Here is a 26,270-nt window from a genome sequence, read left to right on the forward strand (position 1 = left end):
TATCATGATAAAGAGATTTGTCAGGAAGCCTTCTATTTTATTACATATTTGTGCAGAAAAATCACCACCTCCAATTCATGACGATCTTTATGTGTGAAGTACTGACCATGCTCCTAGGCAGAATTCCAACAATAAGATGAAAGTTGCAAGTTTAAGCACATCAGCTTTTTATTTTAATTATGCTAAATACCAATTTGAATGACTCTTAATGTATCCATTCATGTTTTTAGATATCATGAAGGAAAAAAAAATCTCATTTAGAGTTTTTTAAATCTGGAAGAAATACACAGAAATCCAGATGGGTGCAGGGTATGGATAAAGCAGCCAAGAGACACTTTATTACATGAAATGATGATACTACCACCTGGGTTTAGCTGATTTGTTTTTCCACAAAATGTCATAGCTTCTAAATTTCTTCCTAGAAAATATTTACATTTTAACTTAATATAATTAGGTAATCACTGAGCTGAAACATTACATAGGTTGGTTTTCATTATAATTTCTGCATAATGTCACGCACATTTTCTAGGTAGTAATTAGATGCATTAAGGATGAATGATTCCTTCGGGGTTTATTCTAGAGATTTTTCTTCCAAATTTGTGTCAAAGGTCACCCAGGGTAGAAAACAATAACTGTCACTAAGAAGATTGCAGATAAAAGCTTCTGAAATGAACCAATGGCCGCTGACCAAAAACTTGGACATTTAAATTATCCAAGCCATCAAATGCTGTACCCCTGAGCTATACCCAAAGCAGAATACTGATAGGGCAGGCTCTTACCTATAAACATTACCAGGGCTTTGAGAAAAGAAAATGAGCAGATAGTTTTAAAATAAATGTAAGTTTGGACAAAACAAGTGTATAATTGATACTAGAGATAAAGGATTATCAACCTAATTTCAATAAGAAGGTGAAGGTTATCAAAGTGTTGTTTATTTTCGATCAAGATGAGTTTTGGGGTGCCAGTTTTATTCAGCTGTCTTAATCTTTTTGAGCCTCAGTTTGCCCTTCACATAATGGGGTGCTGTTCTATATAATCTTTCATCCTTGGATAAAGTTTATCCAAGCTAAAAGTAATCTGATATTTGGTAATATTTGTTTTGTTTTGTAATTTTTATATTAAAAGTCTATTTAAATATATCTCAGAGCATCTTTGAATATTAAAATTTTCTGTTTCATTGTTTTTGTTTTTTTTTAGTTTTCTTTTTAGAAATATTTATCTTTTGAATTCACTTCATGCAGTTAATATGCTTGGATAAATTTCTTTTAAACTGAAATTTTTTGGTACATGAGTCCTAATTTTCTAAATAGTCTCTTCACAATTCACTCCTTTCTCTCTTACTCACCTGCCATATAAATGCTATTTGGAACAATAGTTTAAAATAGCAACCTAAAAATAAAATGTTTTCCAAATTTAGCAATTAAAAATATAGGACAACCAGGTAAGTTTGAATTTCAGATAAACAACCACCACGTTTTAGTACAAACATGTTCCAAATACGGCACAGGGCATACTTACACTAAAAATAAATGTATTCCTTATCTAAACTTCACATTTGAATGTGAATTTCAAACTTCAGTTCTCTTCTTTACAGAAGCAAGCATATGAAACATCTCGAACAGGTCAAATGAGAAGGTGCTGAGTTAGTTTCTCGGCCCACACACTGAGCTGAATGGAAGGTGATTAACACTGAGAGCTGCAAGGCCAACCTCTCAGCCCTGGAGGTGGCCTATTTCCTAAACCAGCCTCAGCTGCCTGGCCAGGTGGTCTGTTGGAGATGGCATGCTGGTTCATTTTATGTGTCAACTTGCCTGGGCCATAAGTTGTCCAAATATTTGATTAAACATTGTTCTGTGTGTTTTGGTGAGGGTGCTTTTAGATGAATTTAACATTTATTGGGCTGGCCAAAAAGTTCCTTCGGTTTTTAAAATGAAAATAAAAGACACATTTTTCATTTTCGCCAAGAACTTTATTGAACAACATATTCACCCTTTTGTTCCACTACTTTCTGCCATTTTTCAGGCAACTTCATAGTTCTGTCTTCCTAAAACTTTTTATCTTTTTGAGCAAAGAACTCTTCTAGGTACATTTTACAGTCTTCCAGGGAATGCAAGTTTTTTCCATTAAGAGAATTTTGTAAAGACTGAAATAAATAGAAATCCAAAGGTGCAATGTCTGATGAATACAGCAGATGAATCAGAACTTCCCAGTCAAGCTGTAACAGTTTTTGCCTGGTCGTCAAAGAAACATGCAGTCTTGTGTCATACTGATGGAAGATTATGCGTTTTTCTGCTGACTAATTGCTTTTCATCCAGGGCTGCTTTCAGTTGGTGTAATTGGGAGCAGCAGTTTTTGGAACTGATCATTTGGTTTTCCGGAAAAAGTTCATAATAGAGGGCTCCCTTCCAATCCCACCATATACACAGCATCACCTTCTTTGGATGAAGACCGGGCTCTGGTGTGGTTGGTGGTGGTTCATTTCACCTGCCCCATGATCTCTTCTGGTCCACATTATTGTACAGTATCCACTTTTCATTGCCCATCACAATTTGCTTTAAAAATGGAACGTTTTTGTTATGTTTAAGTAGAGAGTCACATGTGGAAATACTGTCAAGAAGGGGTTTTTTCCACCTAAATTATGTAGAACCCAAACATCAAAGCAATTCACGTAACCAAGTTGGTGCAAATGATTTTGAACACTTGATTTGGGTATTTTGAGTATGGTGGCTATCTCCCACGTGGTATAATGTTGATTGTTCTCAATTAATATCTCGATTTCATTGCTATCAACTTCAACTGGCCTACCCGACCATGGAGCATTGTCCAGCGAGAAATCTCCAGCACGAAACTCCATAAACCACTTTGGACATGTTCGATCAGTTACAGCACCTTCTCCATACACTGCACAAATTTTTTTTTTTGCATTTAAGTTGCATTTTTACCAAATAATAAAGCATAATATGCCAAAAATGTTGCTTTTATTCTTCTATCTTCAATATTAAAATGGCTGCACAAAAATTCACCAATTTTGATTTTCCTTTTTTTTTTTAATGCGCGGTGATATGACAGCTGTCACAGTACAATCTAACAAAATTGTTTCAAATGAAGTTGAAGACAACTAAGTGCTACTGCAGCCATCTTATGGAAAAAAAACAAATGAACTTTTTGGCCCACCCAGTGCATTGATTGACTCAGCAGATTGCCCTCCCTACTGTGGGTGAACCTCATCCCATTTGTCAAAGACCAGAACATCAGAATAGAACCAAATGCTCACCGTCCACCAAATTAGAGAGAATTCTTCCTGCCGGCCTGCCTTTGATCTGAGACATCGTCTTTTCCTCCCTTTGGCCTCAAACTGAAGAAGCAGCTCTTCTGGGGCCTGAGTGTGCCAGCTTTCAGCCCAGAACTACACCTTTGCCTCTCTTGGGTCTCCTGCTTGCCAACTGCAGATCTTAGGATTTGTCAGCCTCGAAGAGCACATGAGGCGATATCTTATAATAAATCTCTCTGACTCTGTTTCTGTCTCTGTCTCTGTCTCTGTGTCTCTCTCTCTCTCCATGTACACACAGCATGGAAAGGCCATTTGGGATTGTTGTAGCAGGAAGGAAGCCATATGAAGGCCTGGAAGAGAACCCTCACCAGAAATCAGATTGGATGGAAGTTTGATCTCAAACCTCTGGCCTCCAGAACTGTGACACAACAATTTCTGTCGATGAAAATTAATCATCAGTCAATTGATGAAAGAAGTGGAAATTTTTATTCAAGCCAAATTCAGGATTATAACCCAGGAATAGCATCTCAGAAAACTCTGAGAACTGTTGTGCCCATTAGAAGTCCAGCCACAGTTCTATAAGTTTTTTGAGACAGAGGTTCTATACATTAAATGACATATTACTGACAGTTTACACAATCCAGAGCTAAGCGTCATCGTGGCCCCTCACAAGATCAAGAAGGAATGTTGTCTTTTAAGGAGTTGTCTTGTTGGTACTAGGAGAATGTTGCTCTTTATGGTTGAGCAGGTATTTCTGCTGATGGGGGATGTTTGTTCAAGGCCTAATGCAGATACACAGTGCACAGTGTGAGGAGAGAGGAGGCCAAATTTTTATGTTTAAATTGTTCTTGTCTTGTCATAAAATATGAATTTTATTTTACAGTCAGTAGGTTAAGCCCTGCAGTCTATGGTGTTTTGTTATGGCAGTCTAAGACCGATACAGAAGAGACAGCTGTGGGAATCGACCTATAGACTCTGGTCTGTGAGCTGTAAAACCTTGAGCTTGCAATGCCTGGAGATCAAACATGGGCTGTGAGTAGTGTGAATGTAGAATATCTGAAAGAGACTTCCCGGGATTCTAGACCTGTCTACACTGCTGGTAACACTTCTTGGAGGAGAGGTAATGACTCTGACATTTCTGATCCTTAATATTAGATCTGGAGGTGGGGGGGCAACCATAAAATCAGACGTTTGGTACAGGGAGTATGTTGAATTTTCCACATTCTTCTAGAAGCAAAAATAATCTGTAACGTCTACTGGGTATATTGCTTAGCATCATCTATTTTATAATGGAAACAACATGTCCCTTTATTGCAGGAAATTTTATCTACTCTAGAGGCAAAAAATTTGCAGTAAGCATGGAAATGTTTATGAATTACTTGTGCAAGAAGATTTCTGTGATCTATTTGCTGGGCTGTATCATTCTTGCCTGTAGGTAGATTTCTGGCCTCCAAAATAATATATCTTTCTTCCGATTCTCTGCTATACATTTGCTGACAGGTAGGTGATATGTAATTTTAGACTAAATAGGAAAAGGCATATTCTCTTTGTTTACACTCAAGCAGCATAAGAATAAATAGTGGATGTAACCAATTATTGCAATATGTTGGTTAGTTTCATCATTCGTGGTGACGGGGCTGCTTCATAGCCATTTGAAATGACAGAAACTATCTTCAAAATATCTTTTGATATATTTCAGTGCTTTGCTGACAGTGCATCTAAAAATATCTGTCTAACTTTTTTTTTTTTTTTTTTTTTTTTTTGAGGTACGCGGGCGTCTCACTGCTGTGGCCTCTCCCGTTGCGGAGCACAGGCTCCGGACGCGCAGGCTCAGCGGCCATGGCTCACGGGCCCAGCCGCTCCGCGGCATGCGGGATCTTCCCGGACCGGGGCACGAACCCGTGTCCCCTGCATCAGCAGGCGGACTCTCAACCACTGCGCCACCAGGGAAGCCCCTGTCTAACTTTTTAATTATATTTATTTACTTTTATAATTAAATAATGTGATTTTAGAAAATGGGTTTAACTTTTAATTATTTGGGATGAAAAGTGACAACTCCAATTACTGCATGTCAAGGTTCTATTTATTTTTTTCTTCTTTTCTTCATTTCTTCGACGGGGAGCCCATTTAGAGTTATAGCCCATACACTTCATTTTCCTTTTATTTATTGCAGCAGAAATATTTTTAAAGCCTCCACGTTGTTATAATCGCCTTCTGTCTCTGGAATCTCGTGTCTCAAAAGTAGATGTCAAAGTTCTGTACTTCCTGCTGTTTACTGATAGAAAATAGTGCCCCAAAAACCCACATTGATTAATTCGCCAAATAGTACCTAAAAGTCTTGATAAAGTGTTGTCATAAAACCACATTCTGTCTATTGAAGTCTGACATATGAGGCATCTGAGGAAGGACTCTTTGTAAATTGACTTTTCTTCACGTCGTAGAAAGTCCTCATAGGCTGTTGGTCTCATTACCTCTGAGCTCAGAGTAAGCACCCAGCAATCCAGGGCCATCCTGTTACTTGCAAAATGAGGGCTAATCACTCCTCCTGCTTCATAGGGTAGCTCCTGACCTCTCTTGCTCCAGTGCCATCAAATTGTCTAGGACTTTGGAATATTAGAAAAACAAAACAAACAAGAAAAGACCCCACGAATCCATTCTCACTGCTTTGGTCACCATGGGCTTCTGCCATGTTGGGTTTAATGAAAACAATAATTATCAAAGAACAATGATATGTGTCACCTACTGTGCAGAAAATGGCCAATAAGAGTTGACACAGTAGATTGAATATTTCAGGTCCTAAAGTCTAATGATGCAAAGGGATAAAGAAATCTGAGTTTATATCACATGGGAAGTAGAATAAAACTAAGACTGGTAAATGCCTGAGAAAATGTGTGCATTCACCACTGGTTAACGTCAAAGAAATCTTTATATAATGAGTCTTTCAAGGGCTATTCACAAATGCATAGCATGTCAGACTGGCCCCTGTGTGCAGTGCAAGAGGACAAAACACGCTGCATGATTTGTTTACATGAACTTCTAAAAACATTAAAAACACAGTGGCAGACAGCAGATCAGTGGTTATCTGAAGCCGACATGGGAAAAAAGAGTCAACTACAAAGTAACACAAGGGGACATTTTAGAGCAATGGAAATATTCTATATTCTGATGTGTCATGGTGGCTAAAAATCATTTATACTTGTCAAAACTCATTGTATATTTTCCCTAAAATTTGTGGCTTTTAGTATATCTATATTATACCTCAATACCTGATTAAGGAAAAAAAAAAACAGATCAAAAATTGACTAGTCAACAATTGACTTTTTTTTTTTTTTTTTCTACTCAGAAATGGGAAGGAAAACACATATTACATTTTGGTACCTCTTACCAATTGATCTTGCATGTATTTCTTTCTTTTTTTTAAAATTTTTATCCAGTTTTATTGAGATATAATTGACATATAACATTGTATTTATTTTAGGTCTACAAATAGGGATTTGATACTCATATATATTGTGAAATGAGTAACACATGCATATATTTCTTTAAGGGAAAAATATATATTTTTAAAAATCAGGAAAATGCAAGAGGACAAGGAAATACAAAATTGTACTTTATGTCAGTGTTTGGAAATAGGTTCATGGCATGACTGTGTGTGTTCTCACAGTCCCAAGCTTACTTGAGAAGCTGTGTTGTTTCTCAAAGAGAAGGTAAGTCCCTCTGCAGATCTGTTCTGGAAGGAGACATGAAGCCTCACTCATGATGCCAGTGAAGTTCGGTCTAGTTGAAGGGTCTTATGCATCCCAAGCTGAAGTAGAAATATGATTCTTATGCCAGCTTTTAATGATATCTTAACACTTCCAAATAGACATTCATCTTCTTCTTTATGATGCCAATAGGCACGTGTCTTCATAAAAATGAGAAGAGCTTAGCACATTTGAGGTACTCAGACCAACACAAAAGTAAAAATCATAACAAGAATAATTAGGTATTATACTGTAATTTGTAAACTTAGTGTGGTAAAAATAAAACACCCATTTTTACACAATACTTTTAAACAGCTTATTATTATTGCTAGTACTAACTGCAATATTTTTGGTTTGTCATATTAACTTTTAAATTTAATGTTCCCATTACTTGATCTGTTGAATATGTTCACATTCTCTGAATTTAAAAATGGGTATCCTAATTATGATACCATTTTTCTGGACTGAATGGTTAGTACCATGGAGATGAGTAACATTAGGTCCTAAAAAACTACCATTTCAGTTTGATGCAGAAGAAAATAATAATAATTAATAATCAGAAAGCTTTTGCTACAACCTTTGGAAATCAGTAGGATGGTTCATTCAACTTCGAATACACTTTATGTCAAATGTTTGTTTTGATTTAAACAGTATGAGCTTCAATGGTACCCTGGCAGTCCTGATGGTGTTTTTCCAGCAGAAAAGTTGAATAGAGAGCTCTCAACAGTCAACACTAGATTTTTACAAGATGTCACAGGAAAACGTTTTTGACTCAGTGACAAGACCTTAGCAATGGTAATGGCTTCCAACCTCAAAGGCTGCCAGAGTTTGAGTTCACTCAAACACAAAACAAAAATGTTTATTTCACAGGGCCCCTTAGCCTTGGTGTTGGCCTAGGGTTACAGTAGACCTGGGAAATGCCTACCCCGCGATCTCTGAATGTTCACATTTATGTTGAAGTACAGCCTGAAGCCTTAAACAATCATAGCATGTTTCTTTTCATATGTTTTTGCCATAGACTTGAAACAATATTTATCCTCTCTGAAATTATATACCTGTGACTTTATTTCAGGAGAAAGCAACTAATTGAAACAAGACAAAGGTACTGTTTCTACATGAAGATAGTATGAAGGAAGAGCTATGGTAGATGCAGAAACTCATTCATTGTTTGGAGACATCTTGATTGACAGGTCTGCCAACACTGGGATGTCTTTGAAGGTCATAAACAACCAGAAAACATTCTAGAAAGCAATAATCCATTGGCTTCATGATGTAACATAAAAGTGTCCCGACTGAAGTGGCATGCCATCAAAAATCATTTCTAATTATTTTAAGTCATATTTAGATCAATTCATGGTAATCTCATTAACTTTCATGTTTATGTCTGAATTAGATTACTTTCATGTTTGTTTAAGCTCTTTTGCTTTTTAAAACATCTCTTTCAAAGACAAATTGAGCCTGGTTAAAATAATCAATGGCTTCTGGGGGTTCAGCATATGCAGATGCCAGACCCCAGAAAGGAATTCCTGTTTCCTCCTGGAGAAGCTGTCCCCCCCACGTGGCTGAGCCCCACTTGTCTCCCACAGGGTCCTCCCTGCCCACTCCCAGGCGCCTTAGAGGAAGAGCCCTCTGATAAAGGGGGTGTGGTCTTTCCATGGCCTGAGACTGCTGTGAGTATGTGGTCTAAAGGTCTTTTGTTTTGGGAACAAGTGAGCATCCTTTTCAACTTAAAGCCTCACCCTCAGAATGTTCTCATTTTCTCTATAGAAACAGGCTCATGTGCAATTAAAATATAAATGGTGAGAATTTGGAGACTATACCACAGCAGTAGTGCTTAAAAGGATAGGGCATTTTTAGGAATGTGCTATTGCATCCAGCTCTTTTCATGTTATTTTACATTTTTCAAATTAATTAAAAAATTAAGAATACCTCCAAGTTAGACTTGAATGTTAACTGAATTTCCATTATAAAGGAATGACAGGGAGGAAAGAATGTGTTTAGTCTCTTGTTTCCTTTTTGTAAATTTTATTGTGAACAGAATGGATGGATCAATATTAGGAATTATACAACAATTGAACAAAGGTGGAAAAAAATAAACAAATAGAATAGTTGCCAAATCTTAGTTGCAGAAGGTTGGCAGTACTTGCCAGTTTTTGCACACGAGGTGAGGAGGGGGAAAATGTATGAACTCGCTGTGTAGTACAGAAACTTTCTTATATTGCCACTCAGGATGTAGGGGAGTGGTTTTGCTTCTGTTGTTATTTGTGGGTCTTTGAGAATCTGATTACAGCTGCAAAACCTCCCAGGAGCATAAACGCTCTCCTGTCAACGCCCCCTTGTTCCTGCAGTTTCCTGGGTGTGACAGTGCTGTGCCCATGCACCCAGACCCCCCTCAGGACTGAGGGACACATTCTCCAGCCCAGCGCTGTGGTCTGCTCACCTTACAGAGCTGAGTTTCTTTCCAGAAACTTTTCTAGAAGTTTACATCCCCTCCCAGGGGGCATCCCACATTCCATGACTGCTCTGGGGTACAAAGTCAACTCCTTACCTAAGCTGGGGGCAACTCTGGAGAGCATCTGGGCTCCAGAGCCCCTGGGACACCTGCTGCTTCTCTTGTGACTGCCTTTCAGTGAAGCCCCTTCCTCTTCCCTACCCTTCCCTGTGTTTGTTCCTGAGTCCCCTCCCCAGTAAATCCCCCACACTTAAATCTCAGTCAGAGGGACACAACCTTCAACAATGCTAAGCTTTCAGGAAATCCTGAGTTCCAGGGACCTTGTATCTGGAAAGTGCAAAGACAAACTGATGCTCTTATAAATGTCATGGGCTCCCTTTCTCAGAATACGGCAGCACCCAGGATGGAAACTATACTTTCAAAAATTCTGTACAAATAGTGATCAGATTTGGGGTCCAGTTTTCAAGAGCTACAAATGCCAATGTAGGGTTTCTGAATGAGAAACATATAAACTGTGTCCACAAAGGAACCATGTGAGTGTCCCCATCAGATTGCCCAGTTCTGTTATGCCTGAGGGAAGTTGGTGGTGACCACAGGGACACTCCTTGGTCTTAGCCTGTGGCCCAAGGAAGGCCAGGCCCTTGATAGAACAGCACTGCAGGAGAACACTGGTCTGGATGGTCCCACTACTAATTAGGGGTCAGTCTGAAGAAGGTGACGCACCACAGTGGTTGCTGTCTGGTGGAGGTCCACAGAGGGTAAATGGATTATTACTGTGCACCATGAAGTGGGTTTGGATAAGGACCCACCAGTGTGTAAGGACAGACCAGCTGCCCAGGAGGGGTGTTTGCTGACAACAGGGGTAAAAGAAGGGGAGATGCTGTCAGAGCAGGTCTCCTGGTGGAGGCCAGAGTGGAGCTGATGTCTGAAGACAAGCTCCCTTTGTGGGGAGGCCATACCACATGAAGGACTGCTTCGTAAGACCAAGGTATGTCCCAAAAGGGGAGAGATCAGGAAGCGGGAGGGTGTGAGCAGTGAACTTGCTTTGCAGGAATCTGACTTGGCCCTGTGTGCAAGGCCCTGGGAACACACACAGGGCCGTGAAGAGGATGAGGCTTCTACTTAGAGATGGTAAAGGTCTGGAGGGACAGGGCAGCAGCACAGATGCATCGTCCCGGTGGGGGCGGGGCAGTGGTGCCAGGGTGGAGGCCAGCACCTGACCACAGGCTCCAGGGTGTGCCCTTCTGAGGAGTTATGCTGGACCAGCGCCCTTCTTGGCTGTTCCTTACATGGGTCCATTTACCAGCCCTGCAAAACTCTCAAGAAAGTGTGATTATTATCTCCACTCTGCAGTTGGGAAAGTAAGTCAAGGAAAGGACAGGTAAGAAGCCCAAAGCCACATGCCTGGCAAGTCCTGAGGCCTGGGTGCCTGGGCCAGGCCAGCCCTCTCTCTCCTGGTCTACATGAACCCTGGTAACAAGAGGAGGGCAGCCTTGGGAAATCGGAACGGATATCTCTCTTTGGAAGCTGGGAATCTGAGAGCCTCCAGGAATCAGCTCAGAGGAGCAGATCCTTCACAGTCCTGGAAGGTGAACCCTCAGACCTGAGCTGAGGCCAAATTCTCTGCGGGAGCCTTCAAGAGAGGGGCCTGCTTTGGCTCAGACCCTCTCACAAGGCCCTGGCCTCAGTCGAGGAGGGAGACCCTCAGGGACCGGGAGGCGGCAGCTGGCACGTCCCAGGACTTGACACCATTCCTAGACTGTCCCAGAAGCTGGAGCTCTGAGTCTGCAGGTGGCAGCTCGGTTCCCGGGTCCACAAAGAGCTCCTGAAGTTGAGGCGGACACTGGCCCTAGCACAGCCCCTGCTGCCTACAGGAATTAGATCTTTCCTGAGTAAAATGCCACTCATAACCCTGCAAGGGCCCCAACCCAGGGCCAAAGGGGGCCATGCTCAGAGGGCAAGCACTCTGATGTCAGAGCCAGGGTCACTGACCCCGGGGTGCATGCGGTCCTCCCCTGTGTCAGCACCTTTTCCTTGCCGTCCTTTGCCACTTGTTCAGATGGCCATTTCATGTCCACTGATAACTGAAATGGTTTATGCCCACAGTTATAATAACTGAGCAGTCCTTGAATTTCCACTGAGGTAAAAAAGCTGCAAAATTCAATATGAGGTATATTGAGGCCAAACATATTAGGACAGTTCTTCAGAAATACTTTCTACAATGCCTTATGCCAGGCTCACTTATGGACAGCTTAAGAGATTATAACTAGTTGCCCTCACGTTTGTTCTTGGTTTATTTTTCTTTCCTTTAAGGAATACATTTTCTTTTAAAATATGAAGCTCTCTTACTGGCTTCTATTTTGAAAGGTAAGCAACATAGATCACTTACCAACCCTTCAAGGAAAGATGTGTTTCTATATGAAAATTTATATTTGCTATTTCTAGGCACTTAAAAAAAATCAAACTTCCAAGGGAAATTACGCTGCTTAGAGCAATTTGATATCATATAACCATTCAGTGGCATGATGCTTTGAGAATCAGACCAATTTTAGGAATGTCTTTCTCACTGTAAATGAAGAGAATACAATCTCAATGCCAGCGTACCTTCAGGTAGCTTCTAGAGGGACAGAGACGGGATAGCAAAGGGAGTCACAGTCAGGTGCGTCTGGACGAATCTTCATTCAGAGCACTTGTCAACTTGGGAAGGGTGATAGCCGTCCCCAGTGCCATTTGGAGCAGTGGCTGCATTTTATAATTGTGCTAATCTCTTCTCTGCCCATCACTGCTACAGATTAGGACTTTTTGAGGTGAGAAGACCTTGGGTTTTGCCTCAAGCTGGTCATTAAGTGTTGCTAATGATAGCTTTCCTGAGGAAATTGAAAATAACAGGATGGGATTTAGTATAAATATGATATGTCAGAAGCTGCCTCCCCCAAGTTTCATCATTCAGATGGCATAACTTGTATTGCGCACGAAGTTTTGTTGTATTTTCAAACACAGTAGAAAGGACTAATGCCCAGTCAAATCCTTTGTGCTGCCGTTCTTGATCAAGGGCACTTCAGTGAGGAAGGCAGCTGCGGCTGACTTTGAACCGGGGTTGGTGCTGCCTGATGAAGCTATATCGCTTCCCTCCTTTGCCCAGGCCACATGTCAAGATAAGAGGTCTTCTCTTCAGAATTCAGCCCCTTCCCATGGAAGTTCAGGCTCAGTTAGCAAGTGGGTAAGAATTAGAAATGAGAAAGATAAGGGAGAGATGGTGTTTAAAACAAATCCCTCTGGGATTTTGGTTGACGGCCTCTGCTTCTGAGTAGAAAGTCACAGGTGCTTTCTTTAAGAGCTGTGACTTTAAAAAAATCCAAATAGTAGGGTAAAAAACATTACCTTAAGCTTTTAATTTAATTCTTTCTTTTATTGGAGGATAGCTGATTTACAATGTTGTGTTAGTTTCAGGTGTACAGCGAAGTGATTCAGCCATACATATACATATATTCACCTTAAGCCTTATTTTCATTATCACTATTTCACAGAACCTCTGTGTGGTGCTCCAACAAGGGAGTGATGTCCAGAAACCTGGCCATAGGCAGTTCCAGGAGGGGGAGCTGAAGATTTCAATGACAGCCTCTTGTTTGCCTGTGATGGGCTCCTTCATAGGAGGTCTCGTCTTCCACCAGAATCCACACTGACCTGCAATGACACACACACACACACACACACACACACACACACACATACACAGATGGCTTCTGTGACCTTGTGCAGGCCACGTGGCCCCTCTGAGTGTCAGTTTCCTGATTATCAATATATAAAACTGGGATATTAGGGTCTACTTGTAAAGAGGAAATGCAGTAATACATGTAAAAAAACCTAACCTAGTGCTGAGCACGTGGTAAGCTACCCAATGAATGTTAGTTAAACAGGATTCAGCCCAGTCCAGTTTTGTTAAAGTATTTACAGTATTGGCGTAGAATTTATTCATTCAATCGATCGTTTCTAAACTGTAATAAGTGTCTTTGCTCTTTTGAAGTTTAAGTTTAAACAAGTTGGTATCATGTGACTAAGTGCATTTTTAACTAGAAAGCAGCCTCCCTGTCATATCCTGTCTCCTAGTCTCCTAGTCTCAGCTGAGGGAGTCAGCAGGTTCTGGCCATCCCCTTTGTGGGCACATCTGAATTAGCCTGTCTCTCCAAACTTTATGGCTGACCTGTCCCCAGCCTCGGTTCCCTACCCCAGACCCTGGGGTTTTAAGGGACAGTTTCAACGTGTGGAAGCAGGCTTGGTCTGGCAGTTATGGTTCCTATGTGTAAGCCCCTCTCTGCCACCCTCTCACAGTGAGATCAACCTATCTGATCCTCAACATCTGCATAAATAAAAAAGGTTAATTGAAAAAATTGGCATTCAGTATTCAACTAATAAATACACAAAACCTTATTAATAGATACATTTATATTTGCTCCTGTGATAATAAGAACTTTCTGAAAATCATTTTTTATGTTAGATCAAGATCAGATGGAAAAGCATCTTTGTTGATTTCTGCAAGGAATTCAGTAAGCATTTAATTTCAGCTATTTTTGCCACCCTTGAAATATGTTTCATGTGAATTTGAATTCAAAGTATTTTTAAAATAAAAAATGTGGTTGGTAATAGCAAAGACATGAGAAATGTCTGCTTAAAGTGCAATTACAAATATGTCTTGAATTTGGAGGGGGCAGTATCATCATTCTGTGCTCTAGGCTGAAGGTTTTTGTCTTCCCAAAATTCATATGTTGAAACCTAACCTCCATGTGATGGTGTTTGGAAGTGGGGTCATTGGGAGGTGATTAGTATCATGAGGATGGAACCCCCATGATGTGCTTAATGCCCCCAGAGACCCCAGAGAGCTCCCTTGCCCCTTGGGCATGTGAGGACATAGCGAGAAGACAGCTGTCTGTGAACCAGAAGCGGGTCCTCACCTGACACCTAATCTGCCAGTGCCTTAATCTTGGACTTCCTGCCTCCAAAACTGTGAGAAATAAATTTCTGTTGTCTATAAGCCAACATGTCTAAGCGATTCTGTTATAGCAGCTCAAATGAACTAAGACGTTCTGTATACCACGCTCAATCATCAAAATGAAAACTTGGTCAGAAACTCTGTGAGTCATCAGCTGAGGACAGCTAGCATGGCCCAGCCCTCTCCTCAACACTTCCGTCCTGAAGCTCATGGTGAGTGCACTTGGGAGGCCCCCCGGCTCAAGGCAAGGACGCAGTTGGTGGAGGTGACAGAGGTAGGTGAGATCTGGGTCTTGGCTGACACTCATCTCTCCTCCCTGTGTCTCTCTGGCTCTTCTCATTGTGGCTCATTCTCTCCTGGATCTCTCCATCCAGGCCCTCTGACTTTCACTCATCTGAGTATGCTCTGTCCACCCTCCTTCCCTAGATCTCCTGAGAGTGGAGATGTCATGGTCCATGCCCTGGACAAGGTCAGTTACAGGGACAACATGGAAGCCCTGTTAGAGACCATCCAGCCCAGTCTTCTTAGAATGCCCAGTAAGGAGTTCTCCCAAACAAATTGCAGCCAAATCCCCACTGTGGATGAGTAGCTATACCTCAAAAGAGACCTTCATTTCCTTCTCTGGAATCCTTGTATGTAAACAATAAAACAACATGAAAATAATTTTTAAAAACGCTATTATTTTCTCGCCTCAACAATATATTGATTTTGAACATTCTCTTCCAGTCTGCGCTCACACATACACAGATACTTTGCAAAAGTGTAATCAGATTACATAGTTTCTGCATTCTGCATTTTTCACTTAACAGAAGCATTGTTCTCTAGGGCTATGCAATTTTCTACACATATTTTTAAATGACTGTAATATTTCTTCCAAAGAATGTATTGGAATTCACCCTTTTCTCTACTCATAGACATTTAAATCATTTTTCTTCAAAGAAAAAACTTCAAAGTTTTTCTTAATAAGCTTATTTATATAGTCCTTTTGGGTCTAGACTATTAAAAACTAAGTACATAACTTTAAAACTGACTTATAATACAATGTTTTACAGTTTCTGTTATCTTTTTTAGTAGAAATAGTGCAGGGGACAATTCATGCCTGTGGGGATGACACACGTGTTTGTTTATATGTAGTAGATTACTTCCTGAGCACACATTCCTCAAATTACAGTTTCTGCAGTTAAGGGGTCAGCCCTTCTCCTGCCTTGTCACCTGCTGTTTCAGTGTCTACAGCTAGTCCCCACCAATATGCAAGGCCAATGGGATACACAGTGAGTGGGCTTTCTTTGCTAAATAACAATTACACAAGTAAAACAGAGTTCAATATTTGCTAAGTAACTATTACACCAGTAAAATAGAGTTCAATAATAACATTCAGTTTCCATGACATTGCGGCCACACCAGATGCCTCATACATTTGATGGGTAAGATAAAGCACCTCAGGGAAATTAGTGAGAGCCCCAAATTCCCGTAGCTGGTTAGTGATGGAACAGAATTGTCCCAAGTCCCTGTTGGTGATGGAACGGAACTAGCACTACAGTTTCTTGAATTCCAGGACACACTTTATGGAAGTCAGTGCACAGTCTGAACCAGCTTACGCTGCTGGCATAGCACCAGACCAGCTGCCTTCCCAATGAGTGAGTCAGTTACTGATAATTCATTGTTCTACTAGAGTAAAACACTTTATTTTTCTTTAGTCAAAGAGAAACCACTGACAATTATTCATGTAGCAAATATTTAGCAGCTACTATGTGCTGGGTACTATTTGAGGAGCAAAAGATGCAGAGCTAATTCAAAAGCCTTGCTCCCAGGGGGCTTCATCATGGGAGGAAACACGATAATAACCAACCAAGCACATAGAAGAGGAGGGGGGTGGAAAGAAGGGAGGGAGAGAGGGAGAGAGAGAGGGAGGAAGGAAGCCAGAAAGAAAACAAGCAAGCAAGAAAGAGAAAGTGAGAAGAAAGAAAGAGAGAAAGAAAGAGTGAAAGGAAGGAAGGAATGAAGGAAAGAACGAAGGAAGGAATGAAGAACGAATGAATGAATGAATGAACGAACTAGGGAAATAAAAACCGTGCCAGGCAGTAATGTGATTCCAAGGATGATGGTAGAGGTGTCCAGGAAAGACTGCTCCGCAAAGTGCCATATAAGCAGAGTTCTCTCTGGAGGGAAGAGCCTGGGAACCATGAGAGCAGAAGCTGGGCACAGAAAGGGGAGTAGTAGAGATGGGCTGAGATGGGCTGGAGGCAAGAGGCATAGCGAAGGAGGAGCTGAGGTTAGAGGATTTGCAGTAGGCAGGTGGGATGGTGCAGGACCTTTGGGGCTATGGTGAGGACTGCCATCTTTTTTTTTCCCAGGAAGTGGGAAACTATTGGAGAATTTTGAGCCGTAAGTGGCATCATCTAAATTATGAGGTGTGTGTGTGTGTGTGTGTGTGTATTTAAGTGTCCCCTGGCTCCTGTAGGAACCAGAAAGGTGAAAGCAAGAGAGGACGCTATAAGATCTGCTGAGACTAGGAAACTAATACTAAAAAAGTCCAGGTGGTAAATGTGACAGCTTGGACTGGAGTTGTGGTTTCTAAATTGGTATGATGGGACACACTGAAAATATCTAGAAGGCAGAGCCAACAGGATTCACCAAGGAATTAATTGTGGGGTGAGAGATAAAATTGGAATTATGAAAGACTAGAAGCTCGTTTTTCTCCCTCTATAGTTAGGGTAAATTGTGAGGGGTGTTGGACGAAAAAGTAAGTATTTGACACCCACATGGTACGTTGCCTGAAGTATTTTTGAAATTATTTGCCAACATTTCCAATGGTTTGTGTTTGTAATGAACAAACACATTCGTTCAGCTATTTCCTTCTTTTTCAAGATAATCTCACCCTCTCATCAGTAGCACCATTTCGATGAAGAATCAGCACATCGTTCTGAATTGTTAGCAGCATAATGTTGTAAGAGATCAGGTAGCCCCTGACCGTTTCTGTTGGAAAAGTATAAGGCACTGAAGCAGGTAGCTGGAAGATGGGAAGTTTGCTGAATAGAGGGGTGAGCAGGCAGACCACACACCTGTGCAGGCAGTGGCATCCAGGTCGGTCCAGTGAAAAATGCCGGCATATTTATTATTAAAGATGAGCAGGAGGGTTCAGATTCAGCAGAGGGAGAAAATATGTAAATTAGGATAAACAGGATCTTTATTTGTGATCTTACTACAGTTGCCCTGAGTTTTTTGTCTTTGAATTAATTTTTGCCTGTCCTAGTTAAATACTTAGATTCTGTGGATGGAAGGAAGACCTCAAGAGTTTATGCAAATAGCAAAAGGACTGGGCAAAGGACTCGGCTTCTGCATGTTCATCACCACCAATGAAGTCAGGGAGAGCATGAGGGGAAGGCCACCCACTGCCCTTCCTGCACATACTTGGACACCCTTGTCTTTTCCTTCCTCCTCTTGAGTCACAGAATCCCTGGGTGCTTTGCGTTTGCTCAAAAGATAACACAAGGATGGAAATAGTTGTGGAAAATATTTTTACCTTTCTTTAGAGCTAAACACATCACAGTGGTGTGTCTGAGAAGATAACTGAAGAGATTGAGGAATTATGTTGGAATATCCAAACTGGTTTTCTCCTGGGGAACAAGAAGTACAAGGAACCAAGAAGAGGTAAAACTATATACACACGCTTGATCCAGAGGTGGCAGCAGAAAAATGAAGTGGTCAAGCAGTCTTTCTGAAAGAGTGGATGGGTAAGGTTTGTTGGTAGAACCTAAAGAAGATTTGATCTTGAAATTGCCTTTCATGTACCTTCTCTGCTGCCCAGCAGTATTGAAGGCAGAGTTGAAGGGGACAGAGAGTTCAAGGCCGATTATTAATGATGTTAAATGTGCCTGAATAGCAGGAGGGTGAAATGTGCTGATGACATGAAATGCTTAGGTTGGTGGAGACCAGAGAGGATGGAGGAGCATCCTAGTTGGATGGAACAAAACTCAGTAACTGGGCAACGTGACGACCTATGAAATCCACTGCAGATAAGGGGAAACTTACTAGAAAGAATAAATTAAACACCTCCTCTATGCTGGAGGGTTCTGAATTAGTTGTAGCCTCCTGAGAATAAGATCTAAAAACCATCATAGCTCAGTGGAAACATCTGCTCTGCGCAGAGCACCAGTAAGAAAGAATGAGCACCACGTCAGGCTGTGTGAAGAGGGGATACAAAACTCATGAATAATGTAAAGGCATCATAGCAAAGACCCCTTCCATAATCTTTTGTAAAATTCAAGAAAATAAAACATTAAAAGGGGGAAAAACAATGTAGTGGGGGTCAGTGGGCTATGCATGTTTTAAGACCGCCATGTAGAGGAATTAGGGAGAAGCAGAAGAGTTTTCTGTTTTCACTTCCTACAATGTGGTGTATGCAGAATGAGTCATCTTCATTCAGGAAATGATTGTGGAAGACTGCATATATCACGAAATTCCAGCAAAAAGATATTTCAGACCAAAGGCTGTGAGGATTTCCTTCTAAGGAAACTGGCTTAGTTTCTGCAGGTGTTGAGCAGTTTAAGTGGGAGTCAAGTGTCCAAGAAGGAGTTTCAAAGGTTTTCCGCCAACACAGCTGGCCTAAGCCTCATGCAAAACCCATGGACAACTTCATTTCACGTTCATGTTCGCTCAGCAAGCCAAACTGCCCCCAGAATGTCTTTGCTCCATCTTTGCTTGACACACTACATTCCTTAGTCTCTCCAAGCAAGTCCAGCTATAACTAATTAGAAATAGTGAAAAATTAGTTTTCTCACATGATTGATTTCTGTGTTTATTGAGAAGGCTTCTAGGATTTTACATATGCAAACCTGGCTATTCTGATTCTTCCTTTACGACACCATCTCAGTTTTTATTCAGTGATATGAACCCTCCAAGGCGGACTGACAAAGGAGTTATCATCATCAAAGCATTTCAATCCTGAACTTACTGTAAATAAACTCTCTCCTTTGAAACAAATTAGAGTGTGCTTTAAAAGGTGTCTTGTTGACTGCTCTTTTCTGAAATAAAACTTCACTGAATTCCATGCTGTGTCTCAGTTTAGGAGAAGCAGAGTCAGTCAAACAGCACGTATAAAAAGGCGCCCCCCAGGTAGCCTGGGCAGCGCCTTCCTGTATGACCCCACTGTCTGTTAGGTTCAGGAAGTGCTGGTCTTTCCAGCCTTGAATCCTAATTAAACTTGCCCTCCAGATCCCATGCTTCCTTTTCTTTATGCTCCTTCACGTCTGATGATTTGTATCAGCTGCTGATGCTTTGTCATTTACTCCTGCAGTGGGCTGCATTGTGGCCCTCACTCCCCTCCCCTCCCTCTGTCCAGGGGACTTTGCAGTGTCCTCTGACCACACCTCTTTCCCACCTGATGTGGTTTAGACAATCGAAAGAGGCAGATGTGATGGTGTGCATGTTTTGAGCCCAGGCCTGGAGAGGCTCTGTGGGTTTCCTTTGCTCCCTTGAACCTCTGCCCCCATCATGGAAATGATGTACCCGCGTGTGCCTGCTAATTCAGTGAGGAGGGTAAGAGCCACCCTGCCAGGCCCAGCTGGGATTAGCGACTCCTCTCTGGATATGCATCCTTAAGTGAACCCAGCCAAGACCAGCTAAGATCAGCCAAGACCAGCCAGCCCTCAGGCTTATCACTTATGCCTGAGCCCAGATATGACCAGAAAAACTGCCCACTGAGACCTGCCTGGATCCTTGATTCCTTGTTCTCATGGGCTTGTAAGAAATAACTCATAGCTCTTTTTTTTTCTTGTTTTTTTTTAATATTATGGAACTTTGGAGGAGGCTTGTTATGCAGTCAGAGCTTGGTGTACTTACATATTTCCTCTCTCTCTCTCTCCTCTAGAGGAGAAGGTAGAACGCCTTGTCTGTTTTATTTATATTTTTTCCCCTAGAACCTAGAGAAGTGCCTGGCCCTTAGTAGGGACTCAAAATATTTTTGAAAAACAGCATCAATCACTTCGTCAATTAGATTTGGCTGTCAAATAGCTCTGAGCTTAAATTTCATTGTTTTGGATGCTTGGAACAAGGGTTGGAAGATCTTTTCTGCGAAAGCCAGATAATATAAATCTTAGGCTTTGCAACCCCAGATTTTCATTTTTATTTTTTTACCACCCTTTAAAAATGTAAAAACCATGCTTAGCTCTAGAGAGGTTCAGAAACATCCCCCTGCCTGCACTTTGCAGGCCCTGTCCTTCATTGGAGGCATGGTGGCATCACATGTTGAGTGGCCCTGATGCACCCGATCTGTGATCAGAGACCTCTCTCATGAAACTCATTATTAAATTAATTGAAGTAAAGTCAAGATGGTGACTTTAATAGACAAGATGGTGGGAATGCTGCTTCACCACTTCTACTGAGATTCCTCCCCAGTCTCATCTCAGGAGGAGGGATATTTTTGAGCAATTGTGTTACTTTAGCTCATGGACACAAAATATGGGAAAATGTTATATTTACATCTCTTCAAGATCAGTTTTTTGGCTCACTGCAAAAGCAGGAGGCCCTGGTTATGCATCATCTAAGGGTCCTTTTCCATTTGTTTTACGATTCTCATTGTTTGTGGTGGTGGTGTTGCTTTCTGTTTATATATTTGTTTGCTTTGTTTTGTGCTGGATTCTTATTGGAAGAGGTGAAAATTACATTAGTAGACTTTTAAAGTACAGTATTTGCAAGTTAAGAAGATGTTAATCAAATTGCTTAAAAATTTACCAATTTTAAAAACGAATTCCAGAATGTTATTCTATTGATACCACAAAGAACTAGTCATGAAGAATAATGACTTATATTTAGTTTTTATGAAGCAGTCTATTCATAAAATGAATTCCACCTATTATAGTTGGAGAGAGACCCACAGATGGACACATTGCTCTATACAAAACACACAAATTCAACATAGGAAGTGTTGTTGTGTTCTGGGTGATTTATCTTTTGCATATGTACATTATCTCTGTGACAGGGACAATTCTCTCACTATTACTCATAAAGGATAGTACCTGTTACATTGTATATTAATTATTTGTCTAAATGTTTCCACTAGACTAAAAAATGCAGGATGTCAGGGTTTCACCGAAACCTAGAATTATCCTTGATATAGTGTTAGATACTTGATAGAAATCTGTTCAATTAATTATCCTCAAAAACTTTGGATTTTTCTGAAAGGATTGTTACTTCAGATTTTATGTTTTTAATGGAAATTTGCTAATTTGCTTCTCATAGGAAAAGCATGTATTACAAATTAGGAGACTGAGTCTTAGAAATAGCTGGACTTACCCAAATTTAGGCATCTAGTAAATGGCAAAATCATTGACCAGAATCCAGACTTTCTGATGGCTAGGGCAAGCTTACTTGCAGGATACCAAACTGTTTATTAATTTGAAAGTATAAACTGATAGAGCTCTAATTGCGAAAAAAGTGTTCTGTAGCAAAGGCAGAATTGCTTCTTCTTAGGTCTTAGGTGCAGAATTCCCTCATTAAAACAACTTACATGGACTCATCTTCCCAAGTCTGTCTTGTCTCGATGCAGTGGTATACTAATCCAGTCATCAGAAGTTACAAAAGGAGTCTTTATCTTCCACCATTTCTCTCTTTGTGTTCATTCTCCAAGGCTTCCCATACCCCTGTACATCTTTACTCTTTGTATGATTTGACCACTGCCAGAGATGATCATGGTCTTTCCTAAGCTGAGCTCTGTTCCCCTAAAATGTACCCTTGTCAATTATTTTAACAAAAGATGGAGAAAGAGAGGTTTTGTATTGATAGTTAGATGTGAAAAAGTGGGCTGCTCCACTGGAAGCAGACACTCTCTCTGCTTTGTCTCCTTCTGCCCTACACCTGGCATTGTCTCTGCTCCCTGTACCTTCCAAGACCTGTTCACCCCACGCTGTGTCAGTGGGTCTAGCTCTCTCAGACTCCTTCGCCTTTGGATTCTGAGTGCTGGCTGAAAGCTGGAGAGAACGAAGATGGGAGAAGCCAGAGTATTTCTCCCCACTCTGTCTATATCAGGAATTGTTTTCTGACCGTGGTGACATCCTCGCTGGTCACAGTGCTTCTGGACAGCCCTGTCATGGCCAGAGTTCATCGTCAACTTTGGGTGTGCCCCACCCACCCGTCCCCCAGTCAAGGGGTGATAGAGCATCCTGCCATGGCTAATCTCTGGGTTGACTCACCACCCCTTATTTGGCTTCTCAGTTCTTTCGTCACCTGGTAACAAACCCCCTGCTTTAATTTCCCTGTTTGAAATACCTAGAATGGTTTCATTTTCTAGTTGGACCTAGACTAATATAAATCAGTTACTCTTCTTTATTTGAACAAGAGGAAACTGAGTCTCTCACACACAAAAAAATGCCTTATCCACAATTCTATGTCTGGTAAGTGGTAGAGTTGGGGCTCTAACTCAGGGATGTCTGTCTCTAGGATGCATGTTGTTTCTACCAGGGCTGATTAGCAGAGAGCTGTAACATGCTTCTGATGTGTGGGTCTAGGCTGGGTTTTGCTAGTGTTAGTTTTGAATATCCATTGCAATATTTACTGTTTTGTCTAAACAAGAGCATTAGTGCTGAAGGTCTCAGCATTTCACCTCTGAGGCTTCTGGACCGTGTTGGAGTAAAAGCAATCAGTATTGGTTAAAAAGCCAGATTGGTGTTATTGGTATTCTCTACAACCTTGCAGTAGTATTGTAGTATTCTCTACAATGCACACTTCATTTTATGCACAGATCGCCTATGAAAACTTGGGCTTATATCTTGTCTAGACAATGCCTTACATGGCCATTCAAATAAATAATGTGCCAGAATTATCTTATGCTTAATGCAGCTGGCCTATACTGACTCTGGAAATTAAATTTACTCCACAATGGTATTGACAGCTGCGTCTCTGGAATATTTAATGGATTTGAATGAAGACGGGGCTATATCTTGTGCCTTCAAGCAAAATGTTGATAACCCATCATTTTCATAGCAAGTGAGAAAGTACTTTACCTATGAATGTTCCATCCCTCGGTAGACTAAATCAATGGGGTAGGTGGCTGCAATCAGTTCAACTCACCTCTAGAGAAGAAAACAAAGAGGTAATGATTCCAGGCAGTCTGTAAAACAAGGGCTTGCTGGTTCATTAAATGTGTAGTTCAGTCATCTCAATGTATTTCAGAGGAGTAGTTTTAGTCCCAAAGAGTAACACTGTGTCCCGTGAATTTGATTTGAACATAATGAAAATTCTCATAAATGTGTATGTCCTAAGCGGGTCCTGGAAAGGTGAATCTCCACGCTTTAACTGGTTTATGTCAGGCACAGGGAGTTTTTGCTGTGCACTCTCTCCTGTGCCATCTCTCTGACTTGGGAAAGTTATCTCTTAAGGAAGAATAGTGTAGACCACCTTAAGGAAAGACTTTGGTGTAGACAGGTTTGATTTAATGAAACCAGCCTACCAGCCAACTAATACTAGTACCTTTTCTTGGCCCAACCTCCAGTGGTCCCCAGGATAAGAATGCATAAAATGAAAGAACCTATAACTTGTCTAATTCTTAGAGGCTTGTTGTGTTATACAGTTAATTTGAAGAAAGCTCTTCTTATATTATGTCTAAAATAATTATAGTTCAGGGTAGCTTTAGCACAAAAGCCACAAAGGAGTTCATTTGTGTGTGAGGGTCAGAGGTCTGCATGAGAGTTGACTTATGGGTGAAAACAGGTCACACATTCACCTCACTCTCCCAAACCCTAGCCCCTAAAATATTTTATTGTGACGTGACCATCTATGGTTAAAATCTTTCTTCTTGTTAAATTGAAAATAATCCTAAAATGAGTGTGATTGGGCATCACTCTTCAGGTTGAAAACTTATCAGAGCATTTCCCAGAGGGTATGGAGTTGCAGCTGAATCCAGAGTTTGGGAAGGTTGCAGGGCAGTGGGGACTCCGAGCTGCCCAGGAGGGCAGATGTGGGCGTGTCCAGCTGTGACAGTGATAGTAGGAGAGCCCAGAGTCAGGCTGTATGCCTGTCTAACTTGCTATGGGTGGCTGGTTATCTGGGTAAGTTCAGGATGCAGTGGACTGTGCAGGAAGTGAGGAAGCCTGTTTCCCAAGCAAAACATAACTGGGAGTCAAGAAGAAAGCCTGAAATGGAGTTGAAAATGACAGGATAACTCCCTACATGTGCTACTTTCACTGTCACAAAAGGATCTCATGCTCATGTTTGGATGTGAGTGTCCTTAGGGCCATTGCTCCCTCCATAAGGGCACTGGATCTGATTGATGCCATCTTCATGGGGGTGAGGCTGCAAAGCATGGGGTCAATTGGCAAGACGGAGCTATGGGTCTGTACATTTTGGAATCATAACATTCCAGAAATTGAGAAATGTGTTTTCTGTGACTTCTCCATTTCTCTGGACATGTCAGGTAAGTGGCAGATAAAGATGACCTGATACTCCTTCAAAAGTGGTGTCCACGTGCATCAGTTTCTGTAACAAAGCACCACAGCTGGGAGGCTTAGAACAACAGAGATGTATCCCCTCACTGTTCTGGAGGATAGAAGTCTGAGGTCAATGCACCACCAACAGGGCTATGTTCTCATGGAGGGACCCTTCGTTGCCTTTTCCAGCCTCTGGTGATTGAGGGGATTATTGGGGATCCTTGGCTTGTGGCAGTGTAACTGCAGTCTCAGCTGTGTTGTCACATGGCCTTGTCCCTGTGTGTCTGTTCCAGCATTTCTCTCTTCTGATAGGACCTTAGTCACTGGACTAAGGGCCCACTCCAATCCAGTATGACCTCATCTTGATAAAGTCCACAAAAACCCAATTCCCAAATAAGATCACACACACAGGTTCTAGGATTAAGACTTCAACATATTTCTCTGGAAGAAACAAATTCAACCTTCACCAAGGTACGCTACTGATGCTGAGAGAACTAAGAAAAGACCTCTTCACTTTTCTCAGTAAGCAGTTAGGGTTATTTTTTGTCCTCTCAGGATTGCTTTAGCTGTATCTCACCAATTTTGTTAGGTTGTATTTTCATAATCATTCTCTTGAGATTTCCTGTTGACCCATGGATTATTAAGAAGTGTACTGTTTCATTTCAAAATACAAACTTATGGAAAGGAGGCCATAGAAGAAACATTTTACATATCAGGCAACTCAGAAGTCACCTTGATGGCTACCTAGAGCCTGACAGCAATTGTGAAAACCAGCCCAGCTGGACGAGAGTAAAGCTTCCTTTTCAAAAAGAGGGCAGGTGTGTTAGAAGTGAGGAGACTTACCTGATGAGAGCCAGGGGGAAGACCCAAGGATCTGAGCTTCCAAGTTCCCTTCTGGCTGTAAATATTCAGGAACAACTTCCTATGATGGCTTACTTGTATAATATTTTCATAGACTGTGGTCACTTTATACTGGAAAGTTGCCATGCCTACAAAACAGAGTCTTTGAAATATAATAATTAAAGTGTCCATGCCCCCCCCCCCGATTTCTCTCATTCTCTTATATTTGATAGATGTTTTGCATTCCCTTGCCAATGTAAATCATTCATTCAGCAATGAAAAATCTCTATATTGTTCCTGGGTTAGATAAATCAGGTAACTCTAGTAAGTTAAGAAATAAAATTGTAACATAGAGGAGCAGGCAAGATGGCGGAAGAGTAAGACGCGGAGATCACCTTCCTCCTCACAGATACATCAGAAATACAGCTACACGTGGAACTTCTCCTATAGAACACCCACCGAACGCTGGCAGAAGACCTCAGACCTCACAAAAGGCAAGAAACCCCCCACGTACCTGGGTAGGCAAAAGAAAAAAAAATAAACAGAGACAAAGAAT

The sequence above is a fragment of the Physeter macrocephalus genome, chromosome 8, assembly GCF_002837175.3.
Source record: "Physeter macrocephalus isolate SW-GA chromosome 8, ASM283717v5, whole genome shotgun sequence".
In the NCBI taxonomy this organism is placed as follows: domain Eukaryota; kingdom Metazoa; phylum Chordata; class Mammalia; order Artiodactyla; family Physeteridae; genus Physeter; species Physeter macrocephalus.